Below are 17936 nucleotides of genomic sequence, written 5' to 3'. Positions count from 1 at the left end.
GAAAAAGAAATAACAAATACATAATCATATGGGAGACTCCGACACATCCTTTTCAATAAGAGTAGAAAACACATCAATAAGAAAACGACAAATAAGCAACATGATTTATAAATTTGAACTCACTGACAAAATTGAACACTGCCCACAACAGCAGAATAAAACATTCCCCATATGGGTTAATGAACAATTTAACAAAATTCACCACACCAGACCATAAAGCAAGTCTCAAAACATTTCAAAGAAAATAGCAGAACTAAGCTCAAAAACAGCCATCAAAAAAATTAAGAAATCCCCAAATGTTTGGAAATTAAGCAATGCATTTCTAAATAACTCAAAAATCAAAGAAGAAACTGTAATAGAAATTAGAAAATACTTTGAAACACACAATAATGAAAACATGACATATAATAGCTGTGCTTAGAGGGAAATTTATAGCCTAAAATGCTTATTTTAGAAAGCAAACAGTCCAAAACATCAATTGTCTAAGCGTGTAACTCAGAGAGATTTTTGAAGAAACAAAGTAAACCCAAAGAAAGTAGAAGAAATGAAATTAAAAGGATAAGACAGAAATTAATAAAACAGAAAAAAAATAAGACAAAATCAGGGAAACCAAGTTCGTTCTTTGAAAAGACTACTAAAAATTGAAAAATCTTGTGATCAGCAAAACCATGAAGAAAATGAGAGAGAAAGCACATATTACAAATATCATAAATGAAAAATGAAATGTGACTACAGATTCTACAGAGAGTGAAAAGATTATGAGGATAATAACAAGATACAATAAATATCTTTTTACCACTTCACATGAAAAATTTAAGTAAAGTTCATAAGTTTCTCAAAAAATACAACCTAGCCAAACTGACAGACAAAAACATAGAAATATACTCCTATATTTACTAAAGAAATTGGACATGTAATTAAAAACCTTCCCACTGAGAACTCGAGGCTCAGATGGCTTCTCAACTGAGTTCTTTAAACATTTAAGGCTAAAAAGAACATAAATCCTATCTGAGCTTCTCTAGAGAAGCCAAAAAAAAATAAGAATAGTTCTCAATTTGTATTATGAGGTCAGCATAACTTGAATCCATGATCTGACAAGGATATTACAAGTAAGAAAAAGCACAGGCTAATCTCTCCCATGAACACAGATCAAATGCAATACTACCAATTCACATATGCCATGCGAAATATAGTCAGAAGAAAGCTGTTATAACTATTCCAAAAGCAGACAAAAGATCAAGAGAATAATAATACATTATGATTATGATAATGTTGGGTTTATTCCAGGAATGCAAGGTTAGCTTAACTTTTGAAAATCAATTAATGCACTTCACCACATTAACAGAATAAAGAAAAAATAAATGATCATTCAAATAAACACACAAAAAAGCATTTAATAAAACTCAATACATATTTATAAGAAACACTTAGCAAAAGGGAACTGAAAACAAATATAGAGACTAATGGAAAAGAATTGAGAGTTCAGAAATAAACCCACACTTCTATGGCTGATTGATTTTTGACAAGGGTGCCAACTCTACTCAATGAGGAAAGTATAGTCTCTTCACCAAATGGTGCTGAGAAAACTGGATATCCACAAACAAAAGAATGAAAGCAGACCTCTTCCTCACACCACATACAAAACTTAACTCAAAACATAAGAGCTAAAACCATAAAACTCAGAAGAAAACATAGGGGAAAATCTTCAGGATCTTGAATTAGGCAATGAATTCTTAGACTTTACACCAAAAACATGAGCAACAAAGAAAAAAATTAGATAAACTGGACTTCACCAAAATTTAAAACTTTTGTGCATTAAAGACATCATAAAGAAAATGAAAAGACAACTTACAGAATGGGAGAAAATATTATCTAATAAGGGTTTAAGTTTCAGAATATAAAAAGAACTCCTACAACTCAACAATAAAAATACAAACAACCCAATTAAAACAATGGTCAAAGGACTTGAACAGACATTTTTCCAAAGATATACAAATGGTCAACAAGCACAGGTAAAGATGCTTGACATCATTAGCCATTAGGGAAACGCAAACCAAAACCGCTATGAGATACCACTTCACACCTACTATAGAAAAAGAATGATGGGTGTTATTTTTAAAAAACACAGGAAATAAAAACTGTTGGACAGGATATTCAGAAATAGGAACCACATGAATCACTGGTGGGAATGTAAAACAGTGTAACCACTGCAGAAAACAGTTTGGCAGGTCCTCAAAAATTTTTCAAGTGAAGTGGTAAAAAGATATTTATTGTATCTTGTTATTTATTTTATGTTGTCACTATTCTTTTTGTTACTTCAAAAAGTAAACACAGAATTAGCATATGACCTGGCAATTCCACTTCTAGTTACATGCCCCAAATAACTGAATACAGAATGTTCATAGCAGCATTGTTCACAATTGCCAAAAGCTGAATGAGTAAATATAATGTCATACATACATACAATGGAATGTTATTCAGCCATAAAAAAAAAATTAAGTTCTGATACATGCTACAATATGGATGAACCTTGAAGATATCATGTTGAGTAAAATAAGGCATACACAAAAGGACAATTATTACATGATTTCACTTACATGAATACCTAGAACAAGCAAATGGACTTACTGACATTTCTCAGAGAAGTGACAGTGCATGACAAGGGGCTGGGGAGGAGGTAGGGTGATTCTTGTTTAATGGGTAGAAGGTTTCCGTGTAGGGTGATGAAAAAGTTTTGGGTGGATGGTGGTGATGGTAGCACAATGTTGCAAATATAATATTGTACACGCAAAACTGGTTAAAATGGGAAATTTTGTGTTGTATATATGTTACCACAATAAAAAAAGCTTTCTTAATTTGATAAATAGTGTCTACAAAAAAATCTACAGCAAACATAATTAATGATAAAACACTGAAAGCTTTTCCTTGTGTACCAGAATTTAAATAAGGCTGCCCGCTGTCACCACTTCTATTGAACACTGTACTTGAAATCCTAGCCATTGCAGTAAAGCAAGAAAAAAAGATACAAGTACTGGAGAGAAACATATAAAACTGCTATATTTACAAACAAGATTTTGTACTTTAAAAAAGGAAAGAAATCTATAGATAAACTATTAGAATTAATAAGATTTAGCAAAAGTTGGGGGATATAAGTCAATATTTTAAAAATTAATTGTACTCCTATATGCCACAAACAAATAATTAGAAGTAAAAACATTTTTAAATTTCTCATTCGCAATATATCAAAAAACATAAAATACACAAAATAAAGCTAATAAAAAAGTATAACAGACTCCACATAGACAAATATAAAGCATTTATTGAAAGAAATTTATTAAGACCTAAATAAATGGAGGAGTATACCTCGTTTATGGATTCCATATTGTAAAGATGTCAATTCTCTTCAAATGAACCTACATATTTAATGAATCCCAACCAAAACCTCAGCAGGATTTTTTGGGGAATTTCAAAAGCTGAATCTAAAATGTATATGGCAATGCAAAAGACCAAAAATAAACAAACGAGTCTCGAAGAAGAACAAAGCTGGAGGATTTACACTACCATATATCAAGACTACATATATAAAGCTAGTAATTAAGCCATAAAGACTGAATTGGTACAAGGACAGTCAAATAAACAAATGGAAAAACAAACGACTCTAGATACAAACCCGCACTTGACTTAAGACAAAGCTGACACTATCAGTAAAGTAGGAAAGGAGGCCTTTTCAATAATTATGCTATGTCAGCTGGATAGTCATATAAAAAAATCAAATTGAGACCCTACCCCACTTCATTTCATACACAGAAAACAATTCTAGATCGCTTGTAGAACTTTTTTATGAAAGTTAAAACAAAAATGCTTCAAGAAGAAATAACAGGAGAATATCTTCATGCCTTTGGGGTAGGCAATGATTTATTTTTAAAAGACACAACAAGGAATAATCATAAAAGAAAGATCACTATGTTGGACTCATTAAAACTAAAGATTTCTGTACATCAAATGGCATGGTTGAGTAAAAAGCAAGCCTAGCGTGGGAGGAGATGTTTGCCATCTGACAGAAGACTCATATCCAGAATACATAAAGAATTCTACAAACCAACCCATTGAACCTCAGTTGAAAAAAATGGAAAAAAGACAAGAGAATATCCAATAGAAAAACGGATAAAATACTTGAGTAGACACATCACAAAAGAGGAAATACAAGTGGCCAAGAAACATGTAAAAGTGCTCAACTTCATTAGTCATCAGGGAAATGCAAATTAAAACCATGATCCACTATTGCTACTCACCCAGATGAGAAACATTGTTATAAATGTTGTGTAGTGGTTTTAAAATATGTCTGCAAATTCTTTCTATCCCTTCCCTCAAGAGATGAAGCCTTGAGTGTGGGCTGGACTTACTGACATTTCTCAGGGTGAAGTGACAGTGCATGACAAGGTCATAAAGGGCTGGCAGCGTCTCCTTGCTCCCTAACCTTGGAATCTCTTGCTGTCACGTGGTAAGGACTCTCACACGGCCCTATGGAGAGACCCACGTGGTAAGGAACTAAGACCTCCTGAAAACAAGCCGTGGGAACTGAGGGCGCCATCTTGGAAACAGACCCTCCTGCCCCAGTCAAGCCCCAGGATGGCTGTAGTCCAGGTGGCCTCTTGACTGCAACTTACGAGAGACTCTGAGCTGGAACCTCCACAGCTCAGCTGCTCCCAGATTCCTCACCCATGTTAGGTCATGTTTGTTATTTTAAGCTGCTAAATTTAGGTGCATTTTGTCGCACAACAATCAATAACTAACAGAAGTTGATAGTAGGTGTTGGTGAGCATGTGTAACACTGGAATTCACATTCAATGCTGATGGAAATGTACGTGGATGTAACCACTTTGGAAATGGAAACGCCTATTAAAACAGAATATATGCACACACAGTCTATGACTGAGCAATTATACTTCAGGCATAAACCCAACAGAAATGCCTATGTGTGTGTCAGAAGACATGAGTGCTCACAGTGGCCTTGATCTTTAGAGCCCAAACTGGAAGTAACCCGAATGTCCAACATCAGTAGAATGGATCAACTGTGGTATATACACACATTGGAATACTTCACAGTCATGAGCACAAATGATGACAACGAGACACAACATGGTGAACATCTCAGAAGAGTGTTCTGTATGAGGCAATTTACAGAAAGTTCAAAATGGGCAAAACTAATGTGTGGTTTAGAAGTCAGGATAGCTGTGGCGTGTAATAACGAGGGGTGGCAAGGGAGGGCTTCTGGTATGTTCTTTTTTTCTTGGTCTGGGTGGCTATTATATGGGAGTAGTTCCTTGTAACAATTCAAGCTGTTCAAATATGATTTGTGCACTTTTCTGTATGTGTGTTATACTTACATTCAAAAGTTGATTTTAAAAAAGCACTGGGACAACAGTGCTACTAACCACTGTGCTTTCCTGCCTCTGCTCCTGCCCTCCTACTAGGGGAGACAGTGCTAGTGGCACAGACAGAAGCCATAGCCTCAGGGCACAGGGACCTCTTCCTCCGGAGAGCCTTCCAGGACCCCCTCCTGTGACTCACTTCGCCTTTTTCCTAGGTATGATACACCTGGCACCCCCAGGCACCCCCAAGACTGGAGCTCCTGGAGCTGAGCATAGAAGTAGCATCATCATAAATAGCAGCAGCATTTGTTGAGCACTGAATATGTGGCAGGCACTATTCTAAGCAACTGCATGTAATAACTCATTTAATCCTGCCAATAACCCATTGTGGAGGGTACTATTATCCCTGTCTTCCAGATGAGAAATCTGAAGAACCAGAGTGGTGAATTAAATTGCCTAAGATCTAATAAGTAGAATAGCTTGGATGTGAACCCTGGTGGTCAGCCTGGCTCTAAAGCTAGAAAACACTTGCCCTTGTTCAGGAGATGGGCCCACAGATGCCAAGAAGGAGGCCTGGTGCCTGGAGCCCCAGCTACACACACCCAGACCTGGCACAAAGAAGCCCACACGCTCCCTGTTTCTTGTGTCTGTGGCTAGAGATGAGGGCTGCATGGGTGCAACCTCTTGAATGCTCAATTCTAAGCCTGGACGGCTACGGGGCAGGCCCAGGCCACTGGGTCTGGCCTCCTAAGGCTCTGGAGAAGCAGGCTGAGGCTGCAGCATGGGATTTCGGAGCAGTCCCTTCCCAAAGCTGGGAGGAGGGTGTGGGAGCTCCTCGAGGGAGCTGGAGGCCGGGGCCTTTCCCCCATCCTAGGTTTTGGCCCAGGGCCCTCTGCTTCTGGCCCCTCCCACTGAATCAAATACCACCCAGATCATTTCATCCACTTCACCCCCAGGCCAGGGGTCTGTGGAACAGGCCCTTGGCAGGTAAAGCTCGTCTCCCTTGGGAATGAGTTCTAGCACCCCACTGCCCTCCACCCCTCACCTGAATACCGTATGCCCATTTCTCCTTGGGGCTGCCTTTAACCTCTCCTACGGCAGTTTAACCTCACTTCCCTTCACCCTGTCCTCAAGAGGCCCTCATCTCTTCCCACAAAGACTTGGCCTGCCTGGGAGGTAAGGGGATGCAGCAGCTGATTTGTGCCAGGTCGGGGTGGGTGTAGCTGGGGCTCCAGTGACAGAGCCCAGAGCATTAGAAGGGAAGGTCGAGGTTTACCCCTGCCCCTGGTGGAAAACAGTGTTCCTCAATGCCTCAGAAGACAAAACAGCCCCTTGTCCAGAACACTTTATTTCCTGCAGCCAGAAGTAGACAAGAGAGGGGGCCCCCCTTGCAAAGGTGACACAGCAGTCAGTACCAGAGGCCAGGGACAGGCCTGACCCTGTTCAGCAAGCAGACCTGAAATGGGGCCTCGGAGGAGGGCACTAGGGCAGGTCCAACCCCTCACGCAGCCATGGCTGGCAGGCATCCAGGTACCTGTGCCTCTCCAGCATACCCACCTGTGCGTATATGCATGCACCTGCCCATAGCCAACATACACACATGCACACACACAGGCCAGGCCATCTGGGTCACAGCCAGAATGAGAGGGACATGTTAGGACAATGAACTCCCGTGCCAGGCAGCTGGGAGGAAAGCAGGAAGGGGAAAAGGAGACTCGAGGTCTCCACAGGCAGTTCCCATTCCCCTTGGCCCTCGCCTCTGACACCCGGGCCCTCCAAAGTGGCTCCCTGGGAAGCTGTGAAACACGAAGGTGCAAGGAGGTCACCTAGTTAACAGTTTCCCTCCCGCTGTATTATTCATGGGCTCCCCTCTTCAGGCCTGAGCTCCAGTTTCCAACAGCCCTCAGGCGGGCAGCAGCACCAGCCTGGCAGGGCAGCTCCGCAGCCCGGCTAGCCACAGCAAGCCCCTCTCTTTAGCCCCCACACCCCTTCCATCTCCTCCCTAGGACACAGCCATCCCTGTGGTGCTCAGCCCCCAGCTGTCACCCGGAACTTCAATGAAGGTGAGACCTGTGGGGTCAGCGAGAAGGAGCAAAGAAGTGAAACCTTGGCTGAGTCAGGCCTGGGGAGCTGCAAGTTCCTAAGGGGGCCGCCATTCTCTCTGCCTCTGGGGCTGCCTCTGCCTCTCTCTCACACACACACACCCTCTGAACGAACTGTGCCAGATACTGTGCTCTGAATAGGAGTGAGCGCTCAGGGAAGGCAAGGGCCTTGGCTTGTCCATCGCACAGTGTTCCGCCTATAGCATACGCTTAAAAAATAGTAGTTAAAATGAACACCTTCCCCAAAAGATGGGTGTCAAATTAGCAGGGTGTGCGTAAGTCACCAAGCCGTTCAAGAGGCATTTCTGCTTGGGTTGAAAGACTACCCTGTTCCTTAAATGCCTATCTGCAGGCGTCTTCTAAATTCTGCATAGTTCAAGTCCTTAATACATAAAGATAATTAATAAAAATGGCAAGCATACACTATGGCACAATTCATTTTGCCAATCATGTTCACATATCTCATGAGAGCCTCCCGCCTCCCTGAATCAGGTGGATTGGCCAGGGAGGGTTTTTCCCCCCCTACTCTTAAAAAGAGGAAACTGAGGCCCAGAGAGTTACAGCACTCAGGTCAACAGAAGGACTGCACCTAAATCTTCCCACACCTACCCCAGGAGTTCTGTACTGCTCACATGTATCTCACTGCCTCGCCATTGCCAAGCACACACCGCGGAATTAAACAACCAGACGAACCTGCAGCCCTCCACGGGGCGCACCCGGGCCAGGACCCAGGGGGCCTGGGCTGTGGTCAGGACCAACATGGCTGGAAATACCAAGGGTTGGACCTTGGCCAGCCTGGCCAATAGTGGGGAAAGCAGTGGGGCTGGGGTTAAACCACAGGAGTCACTGCATTCAGCCCCCTTACTTTATAGGTGAGAACTGGGGGCCCAGCTGGGGTCTCCAGATCACAGAAGATGATGGCCCTCCCCAAACAGGGGCAACCTGCTCAGGGTAGATGACCCACCCCAGTTGATTCCAAGCCAGTAAGACATTCCCCCTTGTTCACTCCCATTGCTGTTCACTCTCTTACACCCTCCACCTGGGTGCTGTAGGCACTGAACGTTCAACCCCTGGTCCAGGGTGAATCCCAGACGAAGTACAGGCAGCAATGAACACACCTGACCGGGCTGGATTGAAGGGGGGTGACCTGACCCCATGCTCAGCCCCATCACTGCCACTCTGCGTAGCCGGGGTGGGGCATGTGGCCTACCTGGGCTCAGTTTCCCAGCTGTATAATCAGGGATTTGGCTCCGACCTTTTCTAAGGACAGCACAGAGAAATGATTAAGCCTCTCCCACTTGCTAGGTCTGTGACTTTGGAGAAGTTGCTTAACCTCTCTGTGCCTCAGATTTCCCATCCATAAAATAAGGGAACCAGCCATCCTTATCTCATGGGACTGCCGTAAGGACTAAGGGAGGTATTTTACGTGAAGTGCTAAGCCCAGTGCCTGGCACACATTTAGTGCTTAATACAGATTTCCATTAGTATTGTCAGCTCTGACTCTAAGTCTGTGACAGAGGTTACAAACGAGCCATCCCTGAACTACATCCAGCTTGCAGAAGGGTTTTTTCCCAGAATATACACTCCACAGGGGCAGAAGCCCGGCACGTAGTAAGGCCTCAATAAATATTTGATAAGTGAATGAATGGTCTCATAGTGTTTTTAAGTATTTAAATTAGTTTACTAATTCAATTTTGTATTTCTTAATAATCTGGTTTTCTGGGTTCTTTTGAGAAATCCAAGTGTGTGGCCCCAGGCAAGAACGGGAGCAGCAGCACCCCCTTTAGACGGGGCGAGCAGCGGGCAGTGTGCCCCAGACCCTACCCATCAGGCTTGCTCCCTCACTCCCCTGCCTGGATGCTGGAGGCACCTGGATGTCCGACCCCGGCCCAGGGTCACTCACAGATGAGGCCCAGGCAGCAAGGACGCTGGGAACTTACCCAGGCCCAGGGCAATCTGCCCACTCGGACTTCTTCCGAACCCCCAGATTCCCTCTGAGCCCACCTCCCACCCCAAACCTGGGAAAGGGACAGGCCTCCCAGTCTACCAAGCACCCAAGACCCTCTGCTGGGGACAGGCCAGAACCCTCTCCTCCAGAGGACCAGACCCTCACATGCTCCAAGCTGCAGCAATGGGAAAGTGGACTTCATCCTTAGCCTTCTCCCAGAAACAGCACAGAGAAGACGGAAGAAACACACACATGCACCAGAGATAAGGTGCTTTTCTAAAAGATTCTCTAATCCATGCCAGGCCCCACTCCACCTGGGTCCAGGTCTTCTGTGGAGAGGGAACGAGAAGCCCCCTGCTCGGTGAGCCTGCTGTCCAGAGTGCCGTGGCTGGGGGAGGCTGGCTGCGGGCACAGGGGCCAAGGGGAAGGGGGCAGGCCCCCAGCCTGACCATACCCTCCCCACCCCGGCCAGAGCTCAGGCTCCACAGGGCTGGACCTCGCCCTCCCATTCTTCCCCAGTCACCCCTCAGCCCTTCCACTACCAGTTCTCTTCTCTCTGTAGTTCCTGTGGCCATCTATACTTGCTTACGTGTGTATTTATGGTCTGACTACCTCCCCTCGTTCAGTACGGAAGCCACAAGCCACATGTGGCTGTTGCAGACTTGATGTGGCTGCTCTGAACTGAGATGGGCTATAAATGCAGACTGCACACCAGTCCAGACTTAATATGAAAAAAAAGTAAAATACCTCATTAATAATTCATTATAGTGAATACGTTGAAATGATTATATTATGGGTATACTGGGTTAAATCAAATATATTACAAAAAAATAAAGAGCAACTAAAAAAATGATTAATTATTAATCCTTAATTATTAATAATAATTAAATGCAATATGTGATCCCAGATGGAATCTAAGAATGGAGGAGAAGAAGCACAAACGGACATTATTGGGACATATGAAAAAATTCAAATATAAATTGCAAGCTTTATACTACTGCTAAATTTCTTGAACTTGGTAACTGCACTTAAGGTGGTTACATAAGTGAATACCTTGTTCTTAGGAAATGTAGATGGCAGTAAAATGTGTTCAAAGAGTATGATGTGTGCAACCTGTTCTCAAATGTCCAGAAGATAGATAGATAGATAGATAGATAGATAGATAGATAGATGGATGATGGACTATAGATGGATAAATAGAATGATATGTCAAAAGTGGCAAAATGTTAAAATTGGTGAATCTGGGTATCTGGGTACATTGGAGTTCTCTGTATAGGTTTGGTCTTGTTTTTCCAACAGTCCCATAAATTTGAAATTATCTTGAAATAAAAAGTTTAAATAAAAACATATATGTATTATTTTTTATAAAAATAATTTCATTGTTTTCTTCTTACTTGCTTTAAATGGCTACTAGAAAATATAAAATAAATACGTGGTTTGCATTTGTGGCTTATATTTTATTGGACAGCCCTGTTGTAGATTCTCGGCATCAATCCCGACAACCAGATTCAGCCGGACACACAGGTGATGTTCAATACTGGCTGCATAAAGCACAAAGGAGGGTTGGGCTGCAAAGGCTCCCAGCCCTGCTGGTACGTTCTAGTGTCAGCCCATTCACGCATCCCCCTCTAAGACAAAGCCCCAGGGCCCTGCAGAAGGGGCAGAGGTAGCCTTTGGCTACCTGGAGATGATATCAGCTCTTCTGGCCCCAAGAAAGAAGGGCAAGATCAGCTTCCTCCCATGGAAGGGGGCAGATCGGAGCAGAAGGGATGCGGAAGGATGGAAGGGAGTGAAGCCCTGTGAAAGCCCAGGACAAGATGTGGGGCTCCTGTCTCTGCAAGCAAAGAACAATAGAGAGGTGGGGCAGAGCTAAAGGGAGCCCCTCAGAGGGACCGAGCCCACCCCAACCCACGCCCCAGGGGAAGCCAGGAAAAGCCGCATTCCTTGGGAATAGGACCAGTGATACAAATGGATTCTCAGACAGGGATGCAGCTGTCCCTTTTTTCTCTCTTCCTTCCTCTTTCTCTTGTCCCTCCTTTACTTCCCTCCCTCCCTCACCTTCACAGGCTCCCAAATTACAGCCTTCTTTCAGAAACAGACACAATCAAGGTGGTGAGCTGGGTCCTTATCACAAATGGCATCTCAGGTCCTCTCCAAATGGAGTATGGCCTTTAAAGCAGAACGCAGTTCTGCTAACAGCCTGCTTCAGGCGAGATGCATCTCCAGGAAGGCACAGGCCAGAAAAGACTCATTTCCTCTTAGGCTGATCAGCCTGCGGGGGGCTCTGTGTGACTGTGATTGTAGGGCCTGGCCCCAGGCTGCTGGTGTCCGGGAGATAAGAGCCTGGGTAGGAGCAGGGCTCTGCCCTTGACCCCCCACCTCCCAGGCCCAGCTTCATCTTCGGACCACGGACAAGCCCACTCCCCCACTCAGTTTCCCCACCTGTAAAATGAGAGGGTAGGACTGGATAGGCTCTAAGCACTCTTCCAGCCCTTGGAGTAGAGGTCATTAATTAAAATGCCTAAAGAGGTACTGCAAATGAGGAAAGTAGGGTCAAATGTGAAACAATAGGGAGTGGTGGGGACTGTGGAGAACTGAAATCCATGGCTCACCTAATTCTAAAGAGGGCCTGCAAGCAAAACTCATCAGTGTGACAGGAGTCAGAATGAAGTCAGAAGAGTGGTTATTTCTGGAATGGGACAGCATTGCCTGGGAAGGGGCATGAGGGAGCCTGGAAAGGCCCTAGAAATGTTCTGCATCTCCATCTGGGTGATGGTCATACAAGTCTACACATATGTAAAAGTTCACCAATTTCATTTAAGATTTGTTTGCCTTATTATGTTTGTGTATTCTTCAACTAAATAATGTTTTAAACAAAAACACAAATAAATGAAAGGGGCAGCTGCAACTCGGTTCCAACCAACTGGCAATTAGTAACATAGACTTAACGCTGTCGGTTTTAGTAAGAGAGGCCAGAAATCGAGATTTTTATTTGAAACTGCTAGGACTTTTAATGTTGTTAGCAACTAATTCAGAATGAAAAAGCATATGCACATACCTTCTGGCCAAATTCAAACTATGAATGTATAAAATTGTCCAGTTAACAAAATAAGCAAGCCCGCGAGGTTATGAAAATTATTTCCATTTTACAGATGAGAAAACTAAGACTCGGGAGAGGTTACGTGGCAGGCCCAAGGCTTCAGAGCCCAAGGGTAGCAGAATTGGTGTTCAATTCCTTTGCCTGCCTCCAAGCTGCCTTACAAAAATCATAAAGGGAGCAGGTTATGATCATAATAATAACCCACACTCGAGCGGGGCTGAGAATATGCAAAGGAAATGTAAAAAATATGAATGCTAAACCTGAGCCTGCTGTGCCATCCTCAGCAAATACAGCCTGCAGCTCCGGAGGCTGAGGACGCATGTCTGACGTTCCCACTACCCTCGGCCAAGCACAGCCCCGCAGAGCCCAGAGCTGAGAGCACAAATCCCGAGGCGCGCGCGCGCACACACAGAGCACCAGCGAGGAACAGCCGCCGCCTGCCCCACTCCTCATCACAGATCCAGATCAAATTTCAGAGTGAAAGACTAGAAACCTGTCTCCGTGAGGCTCGTTCTTGAACACGCCAATTTTCTCACTGACACCCTTCTGGTCTATAAAGTTGATAAGATTATGCATTTTCCACCCTATGGGATTCAATAAAGCTATTTTCATACTGAATCAGAATAAGCATGGCCCCAAAATGTTCTAAATTTTTCTGGATTGGCTGTTCTGCAAAAATCATCTGCCACTGCTGCAGATATCTGGATCAAGATACGGTAATTTTCAGCACTCCAGAAAGCCCGCTTGTACTCCAGGCATAATACCTCCAGAGATAACAATATTTTGACTTCTGTCACAGAGTTGGGTTTTGTCTACAGTTGCCCCTTTTATATATGGGGCCTGCTGTTTCAGTTCTCCACAGTCCCCACCACTCCTTATTGTCTTACACTTGAACGTGCTTTCCTCTTTTGTCTGCCCTCTAGGCATCTGAGTTTGCCATCTCTACTCCAAAGGTGCATGCTTAGAGCCCACAATGCGGCACGGTGGGCAGCAGTCCCCAGTCTTGAAATTTACCAACATGAATAGTTAAAACTGGTTATGGGGCACACCAAATGCTGGTGCTCATGACCAGTTACAATGGGGCTACAGAAGGCAGTGGAATGATTGATTACCTGTTAACAGCCCATTAAGTCAATGAACAGTTACTGAGCACCAATTCAACCTCCACAGGTACTGAGGATGCAAGGAGGAAAAAGAAACAGTTCACGTCCAGGAGATGCCTGGTGTCCAGCGAGGGCCAGACCAAAACAGAGTATTAAAAAGCAACCAGGAAGGACGGTGAGAGAAGGGAGCACAGGCTGTAGAGGTAACCAACCCAAACCAAACCACCCCACCCTACCACAGGGGTCGGTGAGGGGGCTCCCAAAGGGAAGTGACTTCTGAGCAACTTCAGGATCCCCCACATTACAAGCACAAGGCTGGGGTAGTGAAGAACCTGTTCCAATCCCTACTCTCTTCTACTGGAGACAAAATGCTCCCATCTTGAAATTACCTATCCAGCAGGGTCCCACTTGCAAATGACCTTGCTTACCTATTAAGGGACAAGAAGAACTCACATCAAGGCTCAAAACAAAATGAATTTTAAAAATAAAACTATAATTGAGTTTGAAATCATTGCATTCACAGGGAATTACGTTATTTTTAAAAACCATCTTGACACAATAAAACACTGAATTTTTAAAAACCTCAAAGTTCAAAAAAACCAGAAAGACTTTAATTAATTTTTTTTTTGAACTCACACGACATGAATGTCACTGTTGGTGAAGCCCATGACTCTGCTAACTGTGTCCTCCCACCGCTCCCACTTGGCACTTTACACCCTGGCCAAGTTGCCCATCTTCCTGGCAAAGAGCCCAGCTTAGGGGAAGAGCCACCCTATTTGGGCAGGGCTGGATGGGAGCCGTGCCATGACCTGTGACCCTGAAGGCCCACCAGGCCTCTGATCCAAATCCCTCCTGCTGACTTTCAGACCCCTGACTCTCAGACCAGCCCTGATGTCTTTAGGACCAGGGGGCATGACCTGCCTCCATGGCTGGACAAAGTCCTCCGTCTTGGGGCTAGGAGCCTCCCATGGAATGTCCAGCCCCAGGTGGGGGTGGGGAGGGGTGGAGCTTAGCCAGTATCCTCTCCTGAGTGGGCTGTCCCAATTTAGAATTATGTAGCTCCCAGCTTAGAATTATGTCTAAGTCCTATGGTCACTGAGAATACCTCTCAATTGGCCATTTTACCTGTCTGGAAGGGATAGATGCGGAGGAGGATAGGTGTTGGATTCCTTCTCCAGGGCAAAAGCATTCACCTAATCCTAGGCCTCCTAGAGGGAGGCGGAGTACACATCCAGCTTCCAGAAACCCCCTGTCCACTTCCTAATGGCTGGCGTGCAGCATGCCCAATAGGATTTTAATTCTACAGTGCTGAGCTGCTATTCCAATCTGTTTAAAGCTCCCCGAAACCCAGAGGCCCTCTTGGCAATAGCCGGGTGCAGCCCCAAGGGGTCAGAGGTGAACTCTTGGTGGACTCTTACATATATGTGTGGCAAAATCATGCAGAAAATAGAGCTCCCATATACCACCCCTGTTATTAACATCAGAGTGGGTCTTAACCCGACCCCAGCTTCCAGGGAGGGAAATTCTGGTCTTGTTCTCATCAGTGTTGTATTTGACACCCTTTCTGCACCAAGAGGCTGAGAAATGCTCGTTCCCTAGAAGGTGCTGAGGACCCTGAAACTTCACGGTGCACAGGATTCACTTAAGGACTTTGCCAAAATACAGATTCTGATGCAGGAGGTATGAGGTGGGGCCCAAGATTCTGCATTTCTCACAAGCCCTGATGTGATGCTGATGCTGCCTGTCCACAGGCCACACTTACAGTAGACCCTCCCCTCCCAGAAGCACATGCACTTTGAATTGGGTCTTCATAGAGGTGCCCTTTAAAATATTTTGGCTCAACGAAATTAACCTGAAATGGTGTCACCACAGGTAAGAAAGCTTTTGGGTGGGGAGGTATTTGGGAGGTGACCAGGACCATCTGCATCAGAACCCTCAAATCAAGCCCTTTGGCCAGAGAGCTGAGGAGGACAGGTGTTGGAGACCCTGGGTCAGGAAGGCCGAGACAGACACATGTACCAGACGCTGCCCAGGCAAGGTCAGGATGCCATCTCTGGGCCTCCCACCCCCTCACTGCTCTCGTCCAGCCCCCAGAGCAGAGCCTCCCAGCTAACCCCAGTCACTTCTGTAGTGCCACCTTTCCAGCCTGCGGGGTACTCTTGCTCTCTGCCATGCAGACATTCTCTCTTCCCACCCTCCCAGCCCTGGGGAAACAGTGGCAAGCATGGTATTCCCCAGGCCAAGGGACCTCCTCGCAGCCTCTGCAGGGTGACATCTGGTCCCCCCACCCCAGAAGTGCTGCCCGCAGTGCGCCTACCCCTGCACCATTAACCGAACCTTAATTCCCAGCCGGCTCTCCCCGCCACCGGCTGACTCATCAGCACCTCGCACCTGGCCCCAACCAGGCCTTAAAGCCCCAAACCACCCTCTAGCCCACACCAGCATGGCCGAATTCTTCCGAATTCTTCCGCAGGAAAGGGTGTGACTCCACCCAATACACACACACATCCCACTCCATCCCCATAGTTCTTTCCAGCTTATTTCAAAATCCAAATCCGGGTAGGAGCGCTTGCTAAGGGGCTGGGAGGCGAGAGTCAGTGCCTGGTCTAGTCCGAGGACAAAGTAAATTGAACAGGAAGGCGGTGCTCTTCGAATTACCCGGAGGGGGGACGGGTTATTGCGCAGAGAAGGCTAATTTCCCCCCAACTGGGCCACTGATAGCGCCTGGGCTGGCGGCCGGCGGCAGGGGCACCGGATCTCTGCTCGCGGCACGGAAACAGCCGCTCCTGGTGCCCGCCCCGGGAAGGCGAGGCACTGAGCGCCCGCTGGCCGGCTCAGTGCGCGCGGCCGGGGCTGACCCGCCAGGGAAACAAGGGGCAGCGCTCACAGGTGCGGGTGCTCGGGACCTGCCAGCCCTGCCCGCGGCGGACCAGCCCTGGGGTTGGGGAAGCGAGGCGCGAACTGCACAGGGCCCCCGGCTCCGCGAGGGGCGCGTCTTGCCATAGGAGGTTGAGGAGTTCCCTGGGGTCTCCCGCGGGCACAGGGAGGTAATTAGGGAGAGGGGCCTACGTGACTTCAGGTCCCTCCAACGCCGCCGCCCTCCTCACGGTGAGGGTTGGGCCCACCCCACCTTCACTGCCCAAATAGGAACCCAGAGCGCAGAAATGGGGTGGGATTGGATCCCAACCCCTCTTTATCCCTGAAATTCTCCCCACCCCAGACCCGACCGCTCCCTAAGGAGCAGAGAGCGAAGCGCCGGAATGTTCGCGGTCCAGGAACAAGAGTGTGTGTGTGCCCCGGGGGAAAGGGGGAAAGGGGCCTGTCCTCCCAAGCCCAACGTTTAGGGAATTCGAGTTCCCGGGAATCAAAGTTACCACATGTTCGGCCGCAGGCTCGGAACCCGGCGAAAGGCCCGGGCCAGGGACTGGGGACGGGAGGAGGCCCGGGGTGGCCGCCGCGGGCGATGGCGGCGCGGGGAACAAGTGGTTCGGCGGCTGCGGCCGCGACCCCGCAGCTCTAACTTTTCCGCCGCGTGGCGGGCGAACGGCGCGGGGAAAGCGAGGGAAGCGGGGAGGGAAGGGGCAGTGTGCGGCTCGTGGTACCGTGTGCGGAGCGGCGCCGCGCCTCGCCTCGGGCTCTGCTCTCCTCCGGATCGGCCCCCACCAGCCGCCTGCTCTGGCCGTGGCCGCCGCCGCGACTCGCCGCTGGCACGAAGGCTCATCCGCGGCGCGCCGGCCGCTCTGGGGTCTCCTCGGGCCGCTTGCTCGCCGCTCGCTGGCCGCAACTTCAGGCGCGCCGCGGGCTCGGACGAGGCGCGCCCCAAAAGTCCCGGGGCTCGGCGCCCCCGCGCTCCATGCCTGGGGCCGGGCCACCTCGCCCGGTTCGGATCACCGCCCGGTCGCCGTCGGACGCGTCCTTTCGCCGAGCATCGCGTCTACCGTCCGCGCCCTTTTCTCCCGAGCCGCCGCCGCTCAAGTCCGCGATCAACTTTCCCTCGCTTCCTCCGCCCCTCTCTGTCCCCGCCGCCCAGACCCCGCCTCCTGACGCTCCCTCCCTCACCTCCCGCCTCGCCCAGCCCCTGCTCGCCACGCCGCGCCTCGAAGCTCCCCCAGCATGGGGCCGCCCGGAGCCCCAAGCCCCGACCCCCGGAAGCGGCGCGGAGCCGGGCTGGGCGTTCAGGGCATGAATATTTCAGTGCTGGCGAAGCTGCCCTCTGCCGATGTCATGGCACCGGCTGCTGTGGCAACTCAACGAATCCCCCAAAGAGCCGGGAAGGAGGCCCGCGGAAGCGGTCTCAGGTGCTTGCGGGAC

General features: G+C 47.5%; 1 protein-coding gene across 5 annotated transcripts in view; it reads right to left on the bottom strand.

Annotated features, from left to right (window-relative positions):
* The window catches only part of CDH23 (cadherin related 23), a 401997-nt gene extending 384641 nt beyond the window's left edge, over positions 1–17356 (bottom strand). For all 5 annotated transcript variants that reach the window (XM_037804411.1, XM_037804406.1, XM_037804407.1 and 2 more), the window contains exon 1: positions 17228–17356. The gene's annotated coding sequence lies outside the window, so the exon portion shown is untranslated. The remainder of the gene's footprint in view (positions 1–17227) is intronic.
* Between the last annotated feature and the right edge of the window lie 580 nt (positions 17357–17936).

This window comes from Choloepus didactylus, chromosome 15 (assembly GCF_015220235.1).
Source record: "Choloepus didactylus isolate mChoDid1 chromosome 15, mChoDid1.pri, whole genome shotgun sequence".
In the NCBI taxonomy this organism is placed as follows: Eukaryota; Metazoa; Chordata; class Mammalia; order Pilosa; family Megalonychidae; genus Choloepus; species Choloepus didactylus.
This window is presented reverse-complemented; position numbering and strand designations above follow the sequence as displayed.